The sequence below is a fragment of the Carassius gibelio genome, chromosome A19 (genome assembly GCF_023724105.1).
Source record: "Carassius gibelio isolate Cgi1373 ecotype wild population from Czech Republic chromosome A19, carGib1.2-hapl.c, whole genome shotgun sequence".
In the NCBI taxonomy this organism is placed as follows: Eukaryota; Metazoa; Chordata; class Actinopteri; order Cypriniformes; family Cyprinidae; genus Carassius; species Carassius gibelio.
In genome coordinates this window covers 12498270-12522052 of record NC_068389.1, presented here as the reverse complement: position 1 = coordinate 12522052, position 23783 = coordinate 12498270, and the positions used below count along the sequence as shown (strand labels likewise).

The 23783-nt window shown below is 37.9% G+C and overlaps 1 protein-coding gene across 3 annotated transcripts in view; it reads right to left on the bottom strand.

Annotated features, from left to right (window-relative positions):
- The window catches only part of LOC127935721 (ataxin-1-like), a 91914-nt gene that overhangs the window by 49706 nt on the left and 18425 nt on the right, over positions 1-23783 (bottom strand). For 2 of the 3 annotated variants that reach the window (XM_052533828.1, XM_052533825.1), the window contains exon 2: positions 17175-17364. The gene's annotated coding sequence lies outside the window, so the exon portion shown is untranslated. Of the gene's footprint in view, positions 1-17174; positions 17365-19168; positions 19230-23783 lie in introns of those variants that run through there. The other variant, XM_052533827.1, reaches the window with a different exon arrangement.

Sequence of the window (23783 nt, the reverse complement as noted above, 5' to 3'; positions counted from 1 at the left end):
GGCCGGATCTGTACCCTTTCCACATGTATCAGGTAAATGCAGTCTTGAGAGAGTCGTTGTGTTGCAGGACACATGCAGGTGATCGAATAAAGCCGTGCAAAGCTGCAGCCAAGCACAGTAAAAACAGATGCACTTGCTGAGGAGCGACACGGAAACTCCTCCCATACACTTCTCTCTGCGCTTGTTCACCAAGCTGTTGTTCTCGAACTTCAGCTTTCACGAAAAACAGAGATTATCACAGAGTTTAAATAGATGCATTCACTACCTGTCTAGTGATGTGCTTATACAAAAAAAATTTAAAAACCTTAATAAAGGTTTCTCTTTTCAAATCTTATATAGTGTGTCATATTTTTTGAGTTGGTTCGTGTGTTTTATGTTTCGCTCTTTAAAAAAATGTGACGCAATTTCCATCGATGCTGGTTTTTGCGGTGCATTGTGGGATAAGAGACAGTTCACAGAAAACAATAAGACCCTGTTTGCCTGAGGCTTTGGATTACAGACAAAAATCTGTAAATAGCGTTCAGTTTCAGATTGTTTTGCTTCTTAAGATCTCAATAAATTGTCAGGAGCCACGGGTATTCATTTTGTCTCATTTGTGTATGCTTTCTTTTTTTTTTACTATTAAGTGATGCTAGCAGTTGGCTTGCTTTTTATGAATCACCAAGGACCGCCGTTTGAGCTAAAAATCTTCTTAACTGTTTCACTGAAGAATAAAAGTCACCTATCAAAATAAAAAAGAGAGATAAACACAGCATGCTATAAGAATACTTTAGCAAGTGCACAGCAACATGCTAACAACTGATCTTAAGAATATATTTCTCATGTTCATATACACACTAAGCAGCCACCGTCGCAGGCTTTAATTAATTCAGGCCCAATGCAGAGGTCATTAGCGGTGACAGCCACTGATGTAGGCCGATCCTTTTGCTCAATGCTATTTGCAATCCAATCAACCTGGACTAGTAGCCCAGCTGGTTTTATAGCTCTGTCCATGGGCAAGGAATCACAGCAGCCTACAGCTCGCTCACCCAGTTTACAGCCATCTATGGCACTTTACATTTAGCGCACTTTGCATTTCTGCCAGACTGAGAAGAAAGCAGAATGGCTTCAGAAACTTCAGTCTAAAAGGCTGAGTCAAATGCACCTGTGCCCTTTCCTGCACTTTATCCCCAACATAGGTACATACACACACAAGAACAGATGCTTGCTAGTGCATGCACACGTTCACTCACACAAGCAGATGCAGCTGAAATGAAAGGATTTTCCTACACACTGCAAAAAAATCCTGTTCTTAATCAGTGTCTTGTTTCCAGGAATACAATCTCAGCAGCCTTGAAACACGATCGGTTTACTTGAGAAGCGAAATGCTGGGATAAGGTAAGGTTGATACCACTTCCTTTTCGATCTATCAAAGTGAGTATTGCTGATATTGATACTAATATTATACCTCTGGTCTAGTCGATGCATTTTTAGTATTTTCCTTATATTTAACATTTTAAAAGACCTAAATGGCAAATTCAGATATATTTATTTCTTTTACAACTAACCATTACAGAAACCTTTTAACTTTACATTTATAACAAACATCACACAAACATGTTATAGCAAATGTCATATTTAGCTTTCTCGTTATCTAGCGTGGAAAAAAAAACTCCAGATGTGTTTTTTCAGGGTTTTTTTTGTTCTCTCAGTCTGAATGAGTGCTGTGACTGTCTGTTGACGTCTGTTATTGCCTGTCAACATGTCTGCACAGCAAAATAAATAAAAAGGAGAAACGTTGCTCTTGTCCTTATATGCTATTATACTTTTAATTCACTTTAATGGATGTGTAATACATTTCAAGCAAAGTAATAGTAAAATCACTAGTTAGAAATGATTATGACCTATATTTATATGTAACCAACTAATCTGATGGCTCAATCTTCATCTAAACACTGAAATCTATCGTATCGGGCACATAATGTACAGAGTGTGTAATGCATACATTTTCATTAAAGGGGGGTGAAATGCTATTTCATGCATTGCATACTGAGTTTTTTACACTGTTAAAGAGTTGGATTCCCATGCTAAACATGGACAAAGTTTCAAAAATTAATTTGTATGTTTGAAGGAGTATTTCTGTTCCAAAAATACTCCTTCCGGTTTGTCACAAGTTTCGGAAAGTTTTTTTCGAGTATGTCTCTGTGTGACGTTAGATGGAGCGGAATTTCCTTATATGGGTCCTGAGGCACTTCTGCCGGAAGAGCGCGCGCTCCCGTAGAGCGTCGCGAAATGTCACAGAAATGTGTTTTTGGTTGCCAGGGCAAGACAACCCTGCACAGATTACAAAAAAAAAAAAACAGCATTAAGGGACCAGTGGATGGAGTTTTTATTTTTACAGAGCATCAACGGAGTTGTGCAAGTGTTTGTGTTTGTTCCCCTGCATTTCGAAGATGCTTGTTTTACAAACAAGGCCCAGTTTGACGCCAGATTTGCACATCTTTTATTTCTTAAGGATGATGCAGTCCCAACGAAAAAGGGTCACGATCGTGTGTTGGAACCGCAGGCGGTGAGTAAAACTGCTTCAAATATCTCTGTGTTGTTAACTTAGCTATCTGCGTGTAAGCACATCAAGTAAACAACATGCGATGTTGTCATCAAACTGCACTTTCCACATGTACAGCTTAAAAAAAAAAACTTAGTCATTTTCCAAAACCGCTAAGCAAATATATAAATTTTTAGTACATACCACATAGAGACGTCGTTTGCTGATGCTGCTCTTGTTAAATTTCAGCCTCTGGATCTGTGTCACAGCTTCCAAGCGCTCTCAACGCAAAAAGCCTACTGGTGCTCGTGATTCTTTAGCTCCGCCCACACGTCACGCCTCTAGGCGCTCGTGTTTTTCTGGGAAAATCGGTACAGACTATCTTTTTCTTATGAATATAATAAAACTAAAGACTTTTTGGAGTTATGAAGGATGCAGTACTACTCTATAGGTACTCAAGATTAACAGGAGATTGAGTGAAAATGAGCATTTCACCCCCCCCCCCCCCTTTCAGTTTTGCGTCTTACGAACATGTGTATGGTTAACTAAATCTAACACAATATGAACTAGTCAGTAAAGGAGACTGAATATTCACCAAATATTTCCTAAAAAGCTATTCTTTTCAGCATTAATCAAGGAATAAATGACAATTATACTCATGTCAGCCTCACTGTAGGCTTTCTCTGGTTCTGAACATGCAAGTTTTGTTTGGAAGTAATATGTGAATCAGATTTAGGGGTCATATAAGCCGAACCTCCAAAATCTGAAAATTAATGGTTTAATTCATATTGAAAACTTGTGCATGTAAACATAACTCATAATGCTGTGAAGCTATTCATGTCTGGTATATAGTTTGGTATATCTATTTAGAAAGTATTTTTTATTTCTTATCTTCTAATAGTACTTCTTTCAGTTCAAATATGAAAGTTGAATGTCTCTCAAGAATCCTGCTAAAATGAGCATGTTTACAGAGTTTATTAAAACACATGGATTGTTCACACAGTTTGATGCGTTTCAATTTACAGTCTTTTGATATGTCTCCGCTGCACAGTAAAGTCCCAGTGGGATCACCAGTTAAACGGCTCTACATGGGCAGTACGTACATTTGTGTGGGGAGTGGGGGCCAACTTAATCGTTTAGCTTTGCCAATGCCATCCTCCTATTTGTGGCAGATTAAGGCTCTCCACAGTTTGACAAACAGCTTTCTACACAACGCACCAATCATGTTTTTTTTATCCCATTTTGGGCATGAGGAAGAATGGCACTAGAGAGGCAGCAAATTACATGTGTCATTATTAATGGACCAGCGCTTGTGATAATGCATCTACATTAAGGCCCACACATTTCACACACACACACACACTCAGAGCTAATTCCTCCTCACAGCTGTCTGCGCTCCTCAGTGGGGCTTTTAGTTCTCAATCAATCGAATCCACTGCCTCTTACACAAGCATGAAGACGCCCGCACACAAGATGCACAAATCAAGGCACTCTTGCAAAAGTCTGACATTCTCACTGGCATCAAACAAGCTAGCTTGCACACACACAGACTTGCATCTTCTGCAGGCTTCGCTGTGACGTTAAATGAAGCAGAAGGTCCAGAGTAACGATAAATTGCCAAACTCCCACGCTCTTTAATTGAAACCTACTTGCTTTGCTCTAGGAGGGAATTGTTTGAATTCAGCAAGGCCAAGAGCAAGAACTGAACCGAATTCCTACAAAAATACCATCCATTCTGCTGCTTTCAGAACAATTTCCATTTAGTGAGTTTAGATAATGTGCTTTAAAGGAATAGTTCACTCAAAAATGAAATTCTGCCTCATGTCAATGCCTCATGTCAATCCAAGCCCATTTGGTCAATCTTCGAAACACAGACTAAGAGATTTTTAATGAAACCTAAAGAGTTCCCTCTGTACGGAATAAAGTTTATTCAAAGAATAATAAAGAATTATGCCAACAAAGCTTCATTCAAATTAAATGTTTTTTTTGTTCTTTATGCTATCAGGACAGAAGTAACATCCCGACAACTTTGACTTTACGCACTCTAAAAAGTATGATCATTATAGAGGAGTTAAAATGATTCCCATTCTGTGCTTTACTACACACCAGTGCTCAGAAAAGTAATTGGCCTCTCCACACTTCATGAGTGCAGCAGAAAACCATTACTACTTTAAAAGGAAGTTGATCTGTTTTGGTAGTGCATAATGTTTGTTGCCACAGTTTATCTGTTTAGACACTAGTCATATGATAGTGAATACAGTCCAGTTGAGTGGGAGTTTAAGTGCCACTACACCACACCATCAGGCAGAGACAGAGAGAGAAGCAAGAGTGGTCTGGGTTTGGTATTTGCTGCCCAGATGGGTCCCTCGTATTCAACAATGTGTTCAACAGACAAAGTGCTGAAGAGAACCAACGAGAGATACCAGTGAAAACAAATGGAAACTCCTCCACGTATCCATTAAACATATGCACACTCATACATAACTCATCCATATGATTTTGCACGGTAATATGCACTGATAGAGATTCATTGCAGTTGCAGCAATCACTCCCATCTTCTCATTATTGATAAGAGCCCTTGTCCTACCTGCTCAGACAAGCAGGTTTCCTCAGCTCTCAGACTCACTCTCACCTAATCAATGTGTTCTGCCTCTCTATAGCTCCTCCAGTGTCTATTACAGACCTGATCCATTTATCTGTTTCTAAGTCTGGAGGAATATCGAGATAAGGAGCGTGTCTCGAGGTGATTGGCCATGCAGTGTAAATGATGAATAAATTCACTGATGTGTCAGTGGGAACAAAATCTCTGCATTTTTTAAATGCTTAAAAAAAATACAAATAAAATTTGATTGGTTCTGTTAGCAGTTCTCAAACATGCATTCACCAATGCAAAGGGAATACAATAACAAAACACAACGATTTCCTGCACAGCTACAACTAGAGTCTACAGTGTCAAGGAGCTTGACATTTTCTAATTCTAATTCGCTCTAATTAAACAATTTTTGCAGTCAACTTCATTAAACCAATTTTAACAATCGTAGCAGACATCCCACCAGCACTTCACACTCCAGTTCTAGAGGTGACAAAAACAACTGACATTTTAACGGCGGATGGAAAACAATTGCAATTCTGCCACCTAATGGACTGGAGTGTGAAGTCCTGGTATAAGTGAAATATAGCTTATATGGTATAGTATTATATATTTAGCATAAATGATTTGGTACTTCCTCTAAAATACTTAATGAACTATTAATGTAATTGTTATGGAGACCGAATTGTTAATTGGAATCATTGCTTGAATCAATTATTTGATAGGGCAACACAGTATATTGAAATTATAAGAATGTCGCGAATGTACAAATCGCAATATCCTTATTGCAATGGCTTGCGTTAACTAAATGATTTAAAAGCTTTTAAAAAGTCAACGCAGTCGACACAAGTTTAGGTCAACGCAGGACTGAACTGACTCTCAATTATTATAATTTAAACTTATTTTACACACTTGAACTGTATTATTTAACAAGTTAGTATCACAGTTGATTCTGAATGTCGAATTGCTCCATTTCCTCTAGTTGTTCGTTATGGTATAGACGACCCAAGGTCCGTGTAATTATGGGTGCTTATGTAGAAACACTGCTTGCACTGACAACCTCGGGCAGTTACAGAACAAGCCCTTGAGCTTTTCACTGTTGCCCTATGGAACTGTGGGGGATAGAAAACCACAGATGAACCACAACCTTGACTGAAACCAGACCTCAACTCAGAGAACATGAGAAAAGCAGAACGCAAGTGAGAGAAACAATCTTTCTTCTATAGATTCTGTATAGGATGTATTTCCTCTATAAGTTCAGAGCGTAATGTGCAAGCCGAAACTGAGAAATGAAGTCTATGTTCTGCACATCTAATGGATGTACACACGAGTTCCTTTCACATGACTCATATCAGGACTTCAATGCATCTTCCAACAAACAACCCTTTTAGACCTCTTCATAAAAACACAGAAGGATGATTTTATGAACCCGATATGTCAAACTGACTTTCTACTATAAATAAATCAAAATATTAAAAACTAAAAATCAGTCTATTTAATAATTTGTGTTCATAAGTGAGTGTTAGATGACAACTGGTGATCTAAGTCTAAATGTAGAATTAGAGGAAATGAGCACAAACTATTTAATATCCAAAATTGTTCAATGCAAACTATTTGTTAAAAGTGATCGCCAACTGTTTATAATGGCATCCTGATTTTTGCCACACCTGTCCATGACAAACTTCATTTACTTTAACCCTCATAAGGTATTCAGGTCTGTTTATAAATAAATAAATATGTAGGTTTCATAAATATGGACTGTTTTTGAGCCATCATGAGTTATTAAGTTTCTACATTTTTTAATTAATCAAAAAGGAAAGTAAATGCAGTAATAACATGGCATGGTCACTTTCAAACCTTTGACATATTTTCACATTCACAAGCTGTTGACCAGACACAATATTATTTTAGTTGAAAAGTTGAAATGAATGTTTTATAAAACAACAATTCTTCAGGTCCAAACAGAATGTGAAATAGTATACAGATTTTGAATGCATTATGAGGGTTAAACACCATCGCCTATTGTCGAGCCTAAAGTCAACCATAAATGAACACAAAAACTTCACTTCGCTTAGCAAGTCTTCACTCACCAGGTATCCCATCACAGCTTCACAGCCCAATATATATGTGTCAAAGGGGCTATTAAAACATGCTGCTCATTACCACGCTTCATCCTCTCTCATGGCATAAGATACGATTTGCAATTAATGCTGTAAAGAGGAGTACAGAAATGCTTAAGACTAAAAAAAAAAGTAACAAAAACGGCAAGAACCCTGTCAAAGAGAATTCACAATCACTTCCTCCCGACAGGCTTCCCCATTTCCCACCTTTTCACAGCCTCATCGCATGCTCTTCAGCGAACCCTCGAGCCCATATGGAAACGAACACACTGCCTCCATCGCAGCTGTGAACTCAGCTTGTATTTTTAGGTCTAAAGTAACAGCTCTCCAAACACAGATCTCACGCCGACGCAGAAGGAAAGATTATAACTGTACAAACGATGGATTCAGCATGCGGCGTTCATAGTGGAGTCCACAGCATAATACACTAAACTGAAATGGTAACAACCCTTACTGTACTCAATCACATTATCCAATAAGCTGACCGACCGAATGAGGACATCCATCATCTTATAGCGCTCCTCATCCAGGCCTGTTTCTTTTCACTACGGATCGACTCTTCCTGGACCTTGATACTCATTTATTGCATATCATAAGCTCACACGTACACTTAAACAGGAAATGACTCTACGGTTCAAGCTCTGTGGTCATTCAACACGTTAAAGGGAGGCCTGAGCTTAATGATTAGCATATGGAGCGGGGCCATGAGAACAGATTTTAAACAGCACTGAGGTCTTTCTATTTACTGACTCATCCGACTAGACCACATTCACATTAAAGCTGCAGTGACCTATCAGATCCTGAATTTCCCGCATCGGCCCGTCTGTGAAATCAGGCCAGCTAATCTGTCTCATCACCGCAGTTTTGTTCAGCACCAGTCATATCAAGAGTACATTTTTATTCAAAACAAAACCTGTAAAGTCAAAAGGAAACAATATTTGCAGCCCACTATATTTCCACAACATGAAAAATGAAAAAAAGTATGTTCTTAATTAAACCCTTGAATACATAATGTACAAAAAAATATTTAATACAACTTTACAATAATATAATATAATATAATATAATATAATATAATATAATATAATATAATATAATATAATATAATATTGGATGACATTTTTTTTCTGATTGGTCAGTATATTGTAGTTTGTATTAAAGGTGTTGAATGGTCATCAAACAGGTTTCATTTTGAACATCTGGACTAATGTTCGTCAACGAATCATGACCAAAAAGACCAGAAGAAGACCACTAACGAGTTCGAGATTTTGATTTCATGTCGACTTGAAAGTTCAAAAATAGCAACAGCGTGGCTTGAAATGGACAGCTCTTAAAAATACAGCGCCGTTTCCTCATGCGGATGCCTAGCTCTGCACATCATATCTCATATCTCAAAGCAGACCACTACTATAAATGGCCTTTATGACATCATAACCTCTCTGGGCTTACAGCGACGTGTCATTTGACCACAACCACTAACTAAAGGACGTCCGAAGAAGTGGACAATGTAAAAAAAAAAAAAAAAGATATTAAGTGAAGAAAGTAACAAATAAGCACACTGATAGATAAAAAAAAATTATAAAATATGAGAGAAAAGTGATGTGGATGTGAGATGTTTGATGAATTGGTCGTTAAGTGTTCAGTGGCTATCCTATGCAATCCATGTAGCACCCTCTTTTAAGTGTACACTAGAGGTTCCTGCAAGCCCCCCTCTCTCTCTCTCTCTCTCTCTCTCTCTCTGTCGCTGTCGTCTGTCGTGCCAGTACCAGGGCATCATTGCAATCATAACACACAGTGCTGGCACTCCAACCTACCCTGTGACCATGGAGACGAGAAGAGCGTAAAATAACAACACTGCTCTCAAAAGTCCAGCTGTACAAGCCGCAGTGCCACTGACACTCAACTCTGCTTTGAAATAAAAGCCCCATTTCTCATCTATTCAGGTCCAGCAAACATCGACTGGTCTATAAAAGGGGTTCAAATGGACTTGAACTGGGGGTTACATCAAAAAGCTTTGATTCCGACAGTGTGCTGGCATCCCGAAAGATGGCCTAGGCCATTTTTAAATGTAAAACTGATGTAGGCAGCTGCTAGCTCATTTGTCACCTGCCTTATCAGTGACAGCAGCCTGCCCTGTGTGCTAGCCAAGGCTGTCAGGAGAGAAACAAGAGGAAAAGCCACCCAAAGCAACTTCGCCCCCTCTTCACACCCTCGTGTTGGTCCGAAGCTCCAATCAGTGCCTGTCACTGTCAGCCAGGTGATGAAATGTGTGTCTTGAGGGGCCAAGAAACCTCCAAACAGGTGTAACAATAAGACAGGGAGAAATGCAAGAGGCTTGGTGAACGTAGGGATGGATACAGTAGCTGATTTGGTGAAAAAACTAAAAGGTTTATTAAAACTTGTCTAAACCAGCCAATAACTGATTGTTACCTTAGATTTGCTACTGTAAACAAACTATGATAAGGATAATAAACTACACAGCTCTGTGGGAGAATTTCAATAAATATCAATTAGAAAATGTTTATACTTGTTTTAACACACATTACTATTCAAAATAAATGTTTTTAAAAGAAAACTCTTACGCAAACCAAGGCTGCATTTATTTTATCAGGATTCTTTAAAAAAAAAGAAAAAAAAAAGAACAGCATTTGAAAAATAAATCTTTTACAACCAAATTTTTTACATGTATTATTAGTATTTTTATATCCAATTGTATTTTAATCGGAAGGCAATATCTAATTTTATATATATCATATATTTAATCATTCATATTTGTTAATTCTTCAAATTATATAAAAAAAAAAAAAAAAAAAAAAATTTCATATTGCTGTTGGCGCTGTTTTATAAAAGTACAAACGCACACACAGACGCACCATTCACACACACAAACCCCACACTCTCACTCACTAAACGAGTTTTCGCTCGCTCAGAGTTGTGAGTGAAGAGAAACACCTGAGAGAGTGTGAGAGAATGACAACCACACCTCACTCGTCGTATTTCTCTGAACAGTGAGAACAGGTTGTCCCTCAGAACGACTAGAGGAGGCGTTTCCACCGCCTCTATTAGCTTTACAAAACCATTCCAGCCCGGGAATCTATATGTGGGTGACTTATGAGAGAGGGACCAGGCAAGGACAAGGCATTTGAATTATTCAGAGTCGGCGCTCATTTACACCAGAATGGCTGCCTCGACTAAGCTCAGAGTCTGACATATGACTCACATAAAGGATTTAGCTAAGTCCAACTGGAAGTACATCCAGGCTAATTGAAATGTATTTCTATTAGCAGGCTGATATAGTCTCTGTGATATCCATTTAGGGCAGGGCGGTGTTTACATTACATAGCTGAACAGTGAGCGCTTGCATAACAATAGCATAGTGAACGTGCCCAATGTTAGTATAGAGCCAATGGGTGTGTTTAAAGGAATACTAGCATACTGCTTTATAAATACTGTGTTATATACACACGGGATGGTATGCACTATCAGTGTATCACCTTGTGTAAACAGTCTTTACACATAGTATTTTGGCAGTCTGATCCAATAATGATACTGAGTTCAGAGTGAATATTTCTTCTGGTTCATTCATGACTCATATTGAAGGGCAAGTGCACTTTATAGTGTACATTCTGTATGTTGCAGAAATAGTAAGAGTAGTATGCTAGTACATTATCCCAAACAGCACACAAGTTGGCTTGTCTGATAGTTTCAAAATAAAATAAAATAAAATAAAATCTTGATGAAAATGAAAAAAAAAAAACATCACCCAGATTAACTAGGCTTCAGAATAAATGTGCAGTATCTGAGGAAGCGAAAACAATCTACATAATACAATTCTTAATTTTTCTTGAGCAAAGAATATTTTGTATTCTAAAAAAAACTTTTGAAACTTTTAAAAAGAATGAAGAAACATAAAAGAATTCAAATCCTGGGGGAAAATAAATAGAACTAAAGTAAAACCAAAGGAGAAAATGTTAAATTAATGGTTTGGGTTCCTTTAGATATTAAACATTTTAATACTGACTTCATATAATGAATATTATAATATTTATAGTTATAATATTTTTCTTGTATAATCTAGAATGATTGTAGGGTTATCAGATACTTGTGTACCAGCTGGAAATAGTGCGGGTTATCAACAGGGAAAATATATGAGAAAAATATGAGAATTTTTTCAAGCATAATACTTTCTACTTAACACTCTTCTTATAATTTATTCTAAGAGCTTTCGTATTTTATTTCCTAAGGAGATTTTTGTGAATCCGGCCATGGTTACAGAAGGAATAACTTTATTTGTTTCAGTTCTGTCTGCTCTGGTCACCGATGGTCAGTATAGTTTGTAATGTGTTGATTTTCAAGTGATTTGGTCAAAGTGTGGCGACTTGTGTGTTGTTTGCATTCAGTAATGTCTGACTTGATCATTTGGGCACTAGAGTCTGTTAATTGTGAGCGCTGTGTGTTTTTACTGGAAGGAGAATTGTAGACTGAGTCACTGTCTTTGTGCTCTGATGTACATTACTTCTCTGATCACGTTCTGGTTTTGTCTGTAGTACTCACTCACACACACACACACACACACGCACATGCGCACAAATATATCTCCCTGGATCCCACTGCCACCGCGCTCTAAAAATATCTGCATCAGAAGCTCTCCTAGCTGTGTGTGTGTGTGTGTGTGTGTGTGTGTGTGTGTGTGCTGGGATGAATCACTCAACCAGAGAGAGCTACTCAACTGATCCCTCGCTCTCTGTCTCTGTGAATGTGAAATAAAGAGAGAGAAACAAGGCAACAGAGAAAAAGAGTAAAAGAGGGCATGGTTTTCTAAGAACGGGCTACTGAATACATGCATACATCCAAGTAGGCAGCAACTGCTCAAGAATTTGGATGAGAAAACAACAAACAGTATAGAAATAAAACACACGTAACAAGATCAAATAGTGTACATGTTCACCTACTGTATGTTTTCATGTCTAATGGTTTCAAAAGAACTGGATATTAGTAATAGCCTAAGGATTGTTATAATAATATGCTTTCATTGTATTATTTTCATACAACTTGGTTTAGAATGACAATGTAAACATACAAAAATATGAATTATTGGTTGTTTAATGATAGAATAAGGTAAATGGTGTTTTTTATATATTGCAGGGGGTTTCAAATGTTTTGATACAAAGGACCGTTAAATATGATGAAACGCATGCTAAAATATTTACGTCTATAAGTCTGTATAAGTCTATAATTCACAAAGACCTTTTTCAAACTGAATGGGAAAAATAGTAAGGATCATATTATTAAGTTAACAGTTTATTTTTTGTTTACCCGGCATTTAAAAAATAAAGCACAAATATTGCTTGAAAGCAGTTAAAGTATATAATAATAGTTTACTACATATAATAATATATTAGGCTATTATATTAATTTGAATAGAGAAAAGTATCCAACAAACCCAAGGAGACAAATAGCAACTATTCTTAAAAGTATGTAAAATAGCTGTATATATTTATAAAAATATAAACATTGTTTTGTGACATGAATTGGATGAAAAAGCCCAGAGTGGGATTTGGCTCCTGATTTCCGAAATCCAGCGCCCGCTACAGATCGCTGCATGCAAATGAGCGTTTCTGAGTGTTGCTGCATGTTATGTACGTGTTGATTAAACAATGCTGGGCAGTGTTTGCATTTTCAGAAAGGTGTGACAGATACGTGCATGCTCAGGTTTGTATTTCAAGAACTGCACTTCCTGTCAGTCAAATAAATCGAGTTTCTCTCCGAATAGCAATAAAGAGAGACCAAGGCACAGGAAAGAAAAGTGAGGAGAAGGGGCGAAAGCTAAACAAAGTGGCGAGTGACAGAAAAACCTCTCCTCTCCCTCCGAGGATCCATCAGACCCGGCAGGACCCTTCAATCACAGAGACCTCGATCACCTTGCCGCACATTATGGAAGCTGTCCGGCCTGTGAAAAACATTCACGCGCACACTCACACATACTGCCTACGATAAACACATCACCTCCCCCGCCTCGCACCTTATCTGCCACATGTCTTTCTCTCACAGCTTCAGAGCTCAGAAGGACCTGGCGCGTCCCTGCCGAAGGCTTCCCTTTAATTCTTCCTCAAAATCTCACATGAGGAATGACTCATCTCTCCCTGTCTCGGTGAAAGACTTGCTCTGTTCTCGTCTTTCTAAGTGGCCAGTGTCCCTGACCCAGACAAAACAACCTGCAGGAGTGTACAACATAAGAATAACTACAGTATATTTATATGAACATGTTATTATCCGTTAGTATTTTCTTTCAGCCCCTTGGCTAGTGCTAGACACCCAAAAGTACACAATCTTTCAAACGAAAGCAGAATGTTTCAGAATGCATGGGTTGTTTTACTCCATTGCAATTACACGCCATTGAGAATGGAACACTACAGACGCAAAAGCAACAGAAAGTATCATACAATTTTTATAACAGATTGAAAGTGAGCCTTTATTTGAATGAGTAGGTTAGTTTGTTGACCTAGATGATTCAAAAGATCTGACCGATCTTCTTTCTTTATTTATCTAATGAACTCTCATCAACGGTCTTCAGTTTCAGCCTGATCATGTGGTGCTTCTGTGTACTTTTCGAAGTTTGAAAGCTCCAGTCCTCATTCTTCGTGATTACATGGAATTGAGCGACCAGAATGCTCTTCTTTTTTGTTCCACATTTAAAGAGAGAAAGTCATGTGAGCAAAAACAAGAGCCAGTGTGAACATATCTGTTGTTTAAAATACAAGAACGTCCAGAAAGACTTTGGACCAATGAGATTTCAGCGTGGGTGGAGCTACCCAGCGACTGTGATGTGTGACACTGTTAAAGGAAAGAATGTATGCAAACTGATATAGCCACAAAAACATTTGGTTGTAGTTGGTTAAATAGTAAAAAAATAATAATAATAATAAATACTAGTAAGGAAAATGTGGACAGAGGCACATAATAACCTTACCATAAAGTTAATTATAGTCGAGAGATTGTCGTCACTGATATCATAATGCAACGGCATAAAATAATAACACTAATATGTGGATTTGCAAGGCACGGCAGATAAGGATGTTTCAGTTGTTTCATTTCATTATCTGGCCGGACAAAGAGAGAGAAAGAAGCACCCGTTCGATAATAACTTCCATGAAAAACAGCAGTCTGTGAGACATCCGGCCTGCGACTGACCTTTCCTTTAAGTCTTTATCAGGGGATTTACTTTATCATGCCACGCATGCCAAAAATACTAGAAAAATTTACAAGAAGAATTAAATGTATATTTTCTTTATGTATTTTTCATGTGACACTGACCTCCTACGACCCTCAAACCACTTCATTCACAATATAAATTTCATATAATGCCTACGAGGAATATTTTACAAATGTAAACTTACTGTTAGCATTCATTTGCCAGATCGAAAACACTCTTGAATCTCAACTCTTTGGCCATTATGAAGATATTCTTCCCCAGTCGCCCTTCAATCGATACACTTCAGCCACAGAGGAGGACTTGGCTCCTAAAAAGCTGCAGATATTAAAGATCATTAAGCAACGCTTTCTGTACACAGTCTATCTATAGATACTAGACTGACTGCATTGTTGTGCAGTTTGTGCCGAGAGTCAAGACGCTTGTCATTTCGGAGCAAAGACTCACTTGAGGACAAACTAACTGGAAATGGGCTTTTCCAAAATATTGCTGCTGTAAACAATGTTGATGTAATGATTTATTTTCTCATTCCAAGTGGAAATTATAAACATTAATCTATGAGGACAGAGGCATGACTTTCATAATAAGAGTTCCCTGATAAGTCATCTCCTGGTAACAGTGGCAGGGTCTCCCTCTACATAGGCAGTGAATGGATATGGGGTGCTGTAATAGAGATGAGAAGACCCCCTGTGAGGGGGAAGAACCTTTTGCTACGCTACAAGCTTTTGGCAATTACCAGAGAGCATGAATAAATTCATGAGCTCTGACTCTGGTAATTAACTCCTTGTTCAGTAACTAGAGATCAGGAAAAAGAGAAAGAGAAAGAAAAAGAGAAAATGATGAGAACATTTGTAGGTGAAATGAAATGTGTAGGTGAAAAAAATCAGGAAGGGTGAGAGGACTAGAATAACAGCAAAAGGAATTAGGGATGTCAGATGTACCAAGGTCAATATTAATATAAGAAATATGTTAAAAATATTAAATAAATTAATGAATAACTTGTGAAAATATATCAACTTGGACCAGTAGTACCAGTACTTTGGACATCCCTACTGGATACTAATGAAGACATAAAGGAAAAAGATGCTGTAGAAGGACACCGAATGAACGGGAAAAAGAGAGACTGAGTGGATTCACATTAAGATCGACTAGAGGAGGAAATAAGGGAGTGTGAAATGACACCAGAGGCAGAGACAGATCCCTGTCAAACTTAAAGCTGAACAGATACTCCTGACGGGTTTATCCATGCACCGCTGGCCCGACTACAACTCAACCAGCATCAGTTCCTGTCCCCACTGACACACTGCACGCATACACACAGCCAATCCCACTGAAACATCATCTCACATCCACATTCAGTCTATATGTGCACTAACACGCTCTGACAGGCTGGAAGCTTCTACCTTTCCAAACAGGAGCTGGTATTCAGGATGGGAAGCAAAACGAGTTTCACAACAGAAGCTGAACTATTTCTACTGCCCTGGCGCTGAGAGGAAAGACAACTTGTGAAGGATAAAGATCAAACCTTCGATGAGGAAAAGGTGATCCTTACACATTTCTGTGGCAGAAAACTTTGTGAAAGTTTGTGGAATGACAACATATACTGCATTTCAATAGTTTTTATTTTTAAGAAATTAATGCTTTTAGGATGCATTCAATTGACCAAAAGTAACAATAAAACATTTGCAATGTAAATATTATATATTATATATATTATATATAAATATAATGCTGTTTTGAATTTTTTATTCATCAGCTTATCCAGAAAATTTTATAATTGTTTCCACAAAAATATTAAGCAGCACAACTGTTTTCAACACTGACAATAATAATACATTTCTTGAGCAGCAAACAGCATATTAGAATGATTTCGGAAAGATCACGTGACACTGAAGACTGGTGTAATGATGCTGAAAATACAGCTTTGCATCACAAAAATAAATTACATTTTAAATACAAATCAAATAGAAAACAGATACTTTCAACCGAAAAAATATATATTTCACATTATTATTGCTTTTAAGATATTTTTTTTAAATTAGAGAAGCTAAAATATGGTATAATGTTTTAAACAAGAGCTGTTTTGTCATGTCAATGGGGTCAGTGAAAAATATCTTATTTTGTGTTTAACAGAAAAAAGCATTAAGGGTCTGGAAATCAAAAGGATGAATCATTTTATTATGTTAATTATTATTATTATTTTTTTTTTGGGGGGGGGGGGGGTATTAAGAGATTCCTTTAAGATGGAAACAAACATAAAAGCACAGACAAAAATACATTAAAACAGAGAGGATTCCAGACGACTTTGTGATGATGACAAAGACAACTGGATGTACTGTATGAACAAATACCAAAACAGTGAGTGGAAAAAGAGGAAGTGCAGTGTTGAGTCAGCAAGTGAAAGAGAGATAACAAGTGATCGAAGCATAGCAAGGAAGAAGAAGAGAAACACACACTTAATGCGTTTCACGCAGATGTGTGATGAGGCTGACCTCACATCACCCGTCTTTACACACAACCACTACTGAGAAAGGGACAGGAAACATTCCAGGTTTTTTCCAGTCATCGCATCTGTCAGAAAACCCTACAGGCAGAAGACATCACACAAGTCTCCCTTTCATAAGAGGTCTATTTTACGTTGAGGGTAAAAAAAGCTTGACCCAAGAAAGAATGAGTCTTGTGCACAAGCCAAGCCAGACACGTTCAAGTGAAAGTAAACCTCTGTCTTACCCAGCAGGATGACACAGGCGGATCTTGACCGGGTAGAAGGTTACAATGTTCAATCGGAGAGAAGAGTCCAGATGAAACCACTAAGACGGGGATGGATAAATCTCTCCTGATGTCTGAGGGGACGGCTTGTGATTCCCACTCTGTCTGTCCACGTCTGCGTCTGCCTGGCTCCAACAACCCTCACCATTCCCTGCCACATGCAAAAACAGAAGAGGTTTACACTTTGGCAATGAGGTCAGAGTGGCTGTGCTAAATTATATTACCCTATATTCCACCGCTAGACCTATGCTCTTCTGACCAAATCAACATCCAAAACTAAAACTGCATTTCTTAAACTGACTACATACAGTATCAATTTGAGAAAAATATTAATTAGATTTTATATTCACTGTATAATAAAATAAATGTGTTCTGAAATCCTTTTATAATCCCACCACTATTCCTCCTGAATATGTAACCAAGGTAACAGGAGACTAGTTGAGCATGTACTTTAAATAGTTTCAGCCGTATGAACCAGCGAGATAACTGAGGGTAGGGATTTCCTTTACTACCAAGCTATTATCATCCACTGTCGAAAAATTAAAAAAAGATCAATAATTAATCAATCTAACAATAAATTGCTAATGTTACCCTTAAACATAGTTTAATAAATGTTTTATTTGAAACCCTTGTGTGACATATACAACATTCACAACCACAGAGGTCACTCAAGTATCGAATGTGATGGTAAATACATTTATAATGTAACAACAAAAAAAAATTATATATATATATATATATATATATATTCATCGAAGAATGCTGAAATATTCATATATATAATCAATGATTCTTGAGCAGAAAATCAGCATATCTGAATGATTTCTGAAGGATCTTGTGACACTGAAGACGGGAGGAATGATGCTGAAAATACAGTTTTGACATCACAGGAATAGATTAAAATGTAAAATATATTCAAATAAAAAGTTATTTTAAATTGCAAGAATAAATGACAAAATATTACTGTTTTAACTGTATTTTTGATCAAATAAAGACAACCTTAGTGAACAAAACCCTACTAACCCCAAATTCTATATGTATATAATCTTTATTAAATATGCATTTCCCAGTAATAGTGTTTTAATACTAAGTGCACATTCCTCTACACAAATGCTGTTTTCTTTCCCTTAAATTGTCTGACCTCTTGGTCCAGTTTAATGGTTCGTTCCAGGGCTGAGTGCTATGAGGAAAGGCTGTTTAATCAGAATCACGCTCCTGGTCTCTGAAGCTCCTTGGGGAGACCGCATTCACAAAACAAACACTGAACACTATTTATAGATGCCTGTCGACATGGCAACCACTCTATGTTTGTTTGAATCAGAAACTATTTCGCATTTCCCCCCCCACAAATGTTTCACTTCTTGCTTCAAAGCAGGCGCTGAGTCTTGAGAAACTCTTGTCTCCATTTGCTCTGGTATGTTCCTTCGAAACAAGGCCAGGATGGAGGTAATGCTCTGGCAGGACAATACGAGTACTTTTGTGCATTCGTGTGTATGAGCTACTTGTGCTCTTAAATACTGCTGTAAACCACCACTTAATCTTGTTTAGATGCCATCACCCACGGCAAGAGAAACCGATTTTAACCATAATGTATAAACCCTTCAAGACTCTGAGCGACTTCCCACTCCTATAAAAGCATTGCAACTTATATAATACTCACTGTATGAGCGCAAACAGCTTATATATTTCAATAATTTGCAATATGCTCCAGTTACATTGTGGTATGAATGGCATAATTAGTAGTTCATTCCTTCACTGGTGTGGTTCATGTTTAGAAGTCTTTATTACAGAATTAGAAATTCCTATTGAGAAAATAAATGAGATCTACATGATCTGTACTGTAGCCTTGTGACCAACACTGAAGAAAGGCTAAATATTTATGCAAATGTTATGAATCAGACATACACACATGCATACCAACTGCTATATATATTTAGACAGACCAATATACTCACATATAAACCATCATCCGTCCTTGTCTTAGTCAGCAGCTAATTTTGCTGACTGACAGGAAAGAATATTAACAAATGTCTGATGCCCTGCCCACTGTCCGTCAAACACCTCCCACCTCTTCCTTCATAAGGGTTACACACATTACACTTCTTACATTACATTGCAGTATGACTTGATGAAGTTGATGAAGTAAATAGTTAAGATTGACTGTTTAGTCATACTAAAAGTAACAGTTACTCATCTGATTTTTCAAAACCTTATCATATCACAGTTCAAATAAGACCGGCTTACTGGAACATGGGTAGTTGGGAAGTGACAAAACCAAAAACATTTCACAAATATATACATACACACGCTGCTGTTCAAATGTTTGAGATCATTAAGATTTTGAATGCGTTTTAAAGGGGGGGTGAAATGCTCATTTTCACTCAATATCATGTTAATCTTGAGTACCTATAGAGTAGTACTGCATCCTTCATAACTCCAAAAAGTCTTTAGTTTTATTATATTTGTAAGAGAAAAATAGTCTGTACCGATTTTTCCCGGAAAAACACGAGCGCCTGGAGGCGTGACGTGTGGGCGAAGCTAAAGAATCACGAGCGCCAGTAGGCTTTTGCGTTGAGAGCTGGAAGCTGTGACATTACGGTAAGGAAAAAACCATCATCCAAAACAAACCATAGCTAACAGTCAGATTCAGCGTATATTTATGATCCAGAATCAGATCCAGAAGCTGAAACTGAACGAGAGCAGCAGCAGCAACGACTACAGCAGGACGTCTCTAAGTAGTATGTATTGAAACTGTATATATTTGCTTAGCGGTTTTGGAAAATGACTAAGTTCCACTTTATGTCGTCTTTTTTTTTTTTTTTTTAAAGGTGTACAAGGTTTACTTGATGTGCTTACGCGCTGATAGCTAAGTTAATAACACAGAGATATTTGAAGCAGTTTTACTCACCGCCTGCGGTTCCAACACACGATCGTGACCCTTTTTCATTGGGATTGCATCATCCTTAAGAAATAAACGATGTGCAAATCCGGCGTCAATTCATTCCGGCAGAAGTGCCTTAGGACCCATATAATGAAATTCCGCTCCATCTAACGTCACACAGAGCCATACTCGAAAAAAACTTTCCGAAACTTGTGACAAACCGGAAGGAGTATTTTTGGAACAAAAAAACTCCTTCAAACGTACAACTTAATTTTTTAAACTTTGTCCATGTTTAGCATGGGAATCCAACTCTTTAACAGTGTAAAAAACTCAGTATGCATGAAATAGCATTTCACCCCCCCCCCCCCCTTTAAAGAAGTCACTTCTGCTCATAACGGCTACATTTATTTGTCCAAAACTAAAGAAAAACAGTAATATTGTAAAATATTATTAGCATTTAAAATAATGATTTTCTGTTTTAATATGCTTTAAAACATAATTTATTTCTGTGATGCAATTACTCCAGTTTTCAGTGTCACATGATCCTTCACAAAACCTTCAAAAAACTAATTTTCCTGTCCTGTCAGCCATTATACTGTGTAAATAGCACATGCTCTTCAATTCCACACACAAATCCAGCGTGGCTCACTGTATATAATTCCACATTAAAGTGCAAATGAACCTACGAGCATGCAGTGTCATAGCTATGTTGTCAGTTAAGTCATTAAAGGAACACTCCACCGTTTTTTGAAATAGGGCTTATTCACATTATTTCCTACATTTAGATAGGTGGGCAAATGCATTTTTGTGTCAGTGCATGCATTGTTTTAGTTTGACTGGGTCGGCGTTAGCTTAGCTTAGCACAATGAATGGAATCCTTTGTTGCCAGCTAGCATGGCCTGAGTAAAAGTGATCAAAAAAATAAAAAAACCCCACCTAATTACTTCTTGTGGCCTGCGTATTCACAACGAGTACAAATAGCGATCCAGATTAACACTAGGCGATTTCCTAGGCAGATATTGGCTTGGGACTATATTATGGGGAAGCACAGAAGAAAGCACTGCTGCTTCGGCGCAGAGATATCACGCAACACATGAAAACATCAACTCTATGTGAATACAGGTATAATATGGGTCGATCTATACATGCGTCATGATTAAAATAATCACTTACTCTGTGGACAGCTGTCCATTTGGTCCATTTGGTCCATTCGGCGTGGGGCGTTTTTTCCAGTTCACTTTGTCACACCGGAAAAAAAAATCTAGTACTGCAGAATGGATCAGCGCCGTGAAATCCTCTGTAGATGTGACACAACTTCGGGCACGCTCATCTTGATCTGACGTGTTGAGCCTGGTCATCAATGGCAAAAACGTGTCCCACTCTCTACAGCACAGACACTCTATTTCCGTCGGCATAGATTGGCATATTCCCCCACATTCACACCACCAGTTCATGTTGGCTCTCATCCTCACGTCCTCAGGCTGTTGAGCGATCGCAACTAATACACGTGCATATAAATTTCACTCGCGGCTGGCTTGACGGTGTTTTTCTGAAGTGCGGCTGGCTTGACCGCAGTCTCCTACTGTCGTTCTATTTCCAAAGCACGCAGCTCGTCTTCTGTAAACTCTGGTTCAAACAGGTATGGTTCTGGTTCTTGACTGTCTGAGAAGTCACCCTCTTCGTCTCTCTCAAAATCAGCCATGTTCATCGCCATTCGTGTACTGTAAGGAAAATAGCCAGGCAGCTGCTATTCACGCCGGTATGTTGACGGAAGTCGTGGGATTTCATGTGTTGCGTGATATTTCTGCGCCGAAGTAGCAGTGCTTCGCCTAAGCAGCAGTGCTTCGCCTGTGCTTCCCCATAATATAGTCCCAAGCCAATATCTGCCTAGGAAATCGCCTAGTGTTAATCTGGATCGCTATTTGTACTCGTTGTGAATACGCAGTCCACAAGAAGTAATTAGGTGGGTTTTTTTTATTTTTTGATCACTTTTACTCAGGCCATGCTAGCTGGCAACAAAGGATTCCATTCATTGTGCTAAGCTAAGCTAACGCCGACCCAGTCAAACTAAAACAATGCATGCACTGACACAAAAATGCATTTGCCCACCTATCTAAATGTAGGAAATAATGTGAATAAGCCCTATTTCAAAAAACGGTGGAGTGTTCCTTTAAGTTACCAAAAAGGCTGTGATGAGTGGGGCGGGGCCGAGAGCCGTGGGAACAGAGCGAGGCTGGTGGAGTGATTGGGAAATGAGTGACACCTGCTCCACTCACCAGTCTCGAGTCCCTCGGAGGAGATCGGAAGGATACAAAAGAGGAGCGACCAGGCCTGGGCTTTATTTTGTGTTTTGTTTTGGTTGTGCGCAACAGTCGTCCGCGAGGGGCAGTCACGCTGTTTTGTGTTTATTTTATTATGTAAGTTGTATTTGAATGTCCGCCGGTTCCCGCCTCCTTCTTCCCCATGAATATAAAGTTTTTATATTGTTACAAAGGCGATTAAAGCTGCCTTAAAACTGTGCATGTGTTTGTTATATATGAGTTACATTCAAGAACATGTCTCTGAAAGGCAATGGTTTTCAAAACTGTTCTGGTCTGGAGCAGCCCAGCACTGTCTCCATCATCTAACACACCCAGTTCAACTCGTCAGCTCTTTATAGAGACTTTAAGTGGGTCAGAAAAGGTAAAGAGTTGTGAGAAAATGCGATACGTGTCAGATCGCCGTCATGTTCTGCAGCGGCAGCTCTTAAAGTAATAGCAGCCAAAAAACATAATAACCAGCTGCTGTGATGTCTGTTAAACAAAGAACAAAAGAAAAAAAAAACAGGAAATCAATAACTTTTGTAGCTTTAAGCTTTAATCTAATTTAAAATTCAGTGTTTGAGAATTTTATTCAATTCCTGTATGTTTCCTACTTGCTGAAGGGCACAGGTAAATATGACATGTATTATACTGGGATTATGTGAAGATTGTTTTAAATTCACTTAAATTAGATGCTGTTATTTAAGTTACAGAAATGTTACAATTGATAGTCCTTAATTACCCTGTAATGAATGGCTACAGTTAATGGTTAAATATTAGAGAGAATAAATGTTCATAGACACATGAGTATTGATATCAGTGATACTTGCCTTAAATTAAAAAAAAGATGCCATTAAAACAAATATTTATTATTTCTTTATTAATCTGTAGACTGAATGTGAAATTACACACACACACACACACACGATTATATTATAAATGCTAACATTGACCTAATGAATGCAGTCAAAATACACTGATACTGAATGCTTATATTAGTGTGGATGGATTGAACTGTAAACTAATAAATCTGCTGATGAATGTTGAAATTCAGTTAACAAACCAAACTATATTTAAAAGTGTGGGTTTATTAAAGCAATAAGCCCCTTGAAGCTGTGGTTTACAGTGAAATCCACTTCGTGTCATCTCTAACAATGCCCCTTAGCTGTAAACCACGGCTTCTTGAGGCTTATTGCTTTATTAAATCACTATTATTAAATCGAGAGGAATACAGTTTAGAAAGGGCATTGTGACATTGTAACTTTATCTCTACCCGCCGGTAGCGGCTTGAGTCATTTTACATTTCAAACAGCACTTTTGCCTCTTTAATGTCAAGGTAACACTAAAAAGAGTATCTTCTCATCCTGCTTTCATAAAAAGCACTCTCTG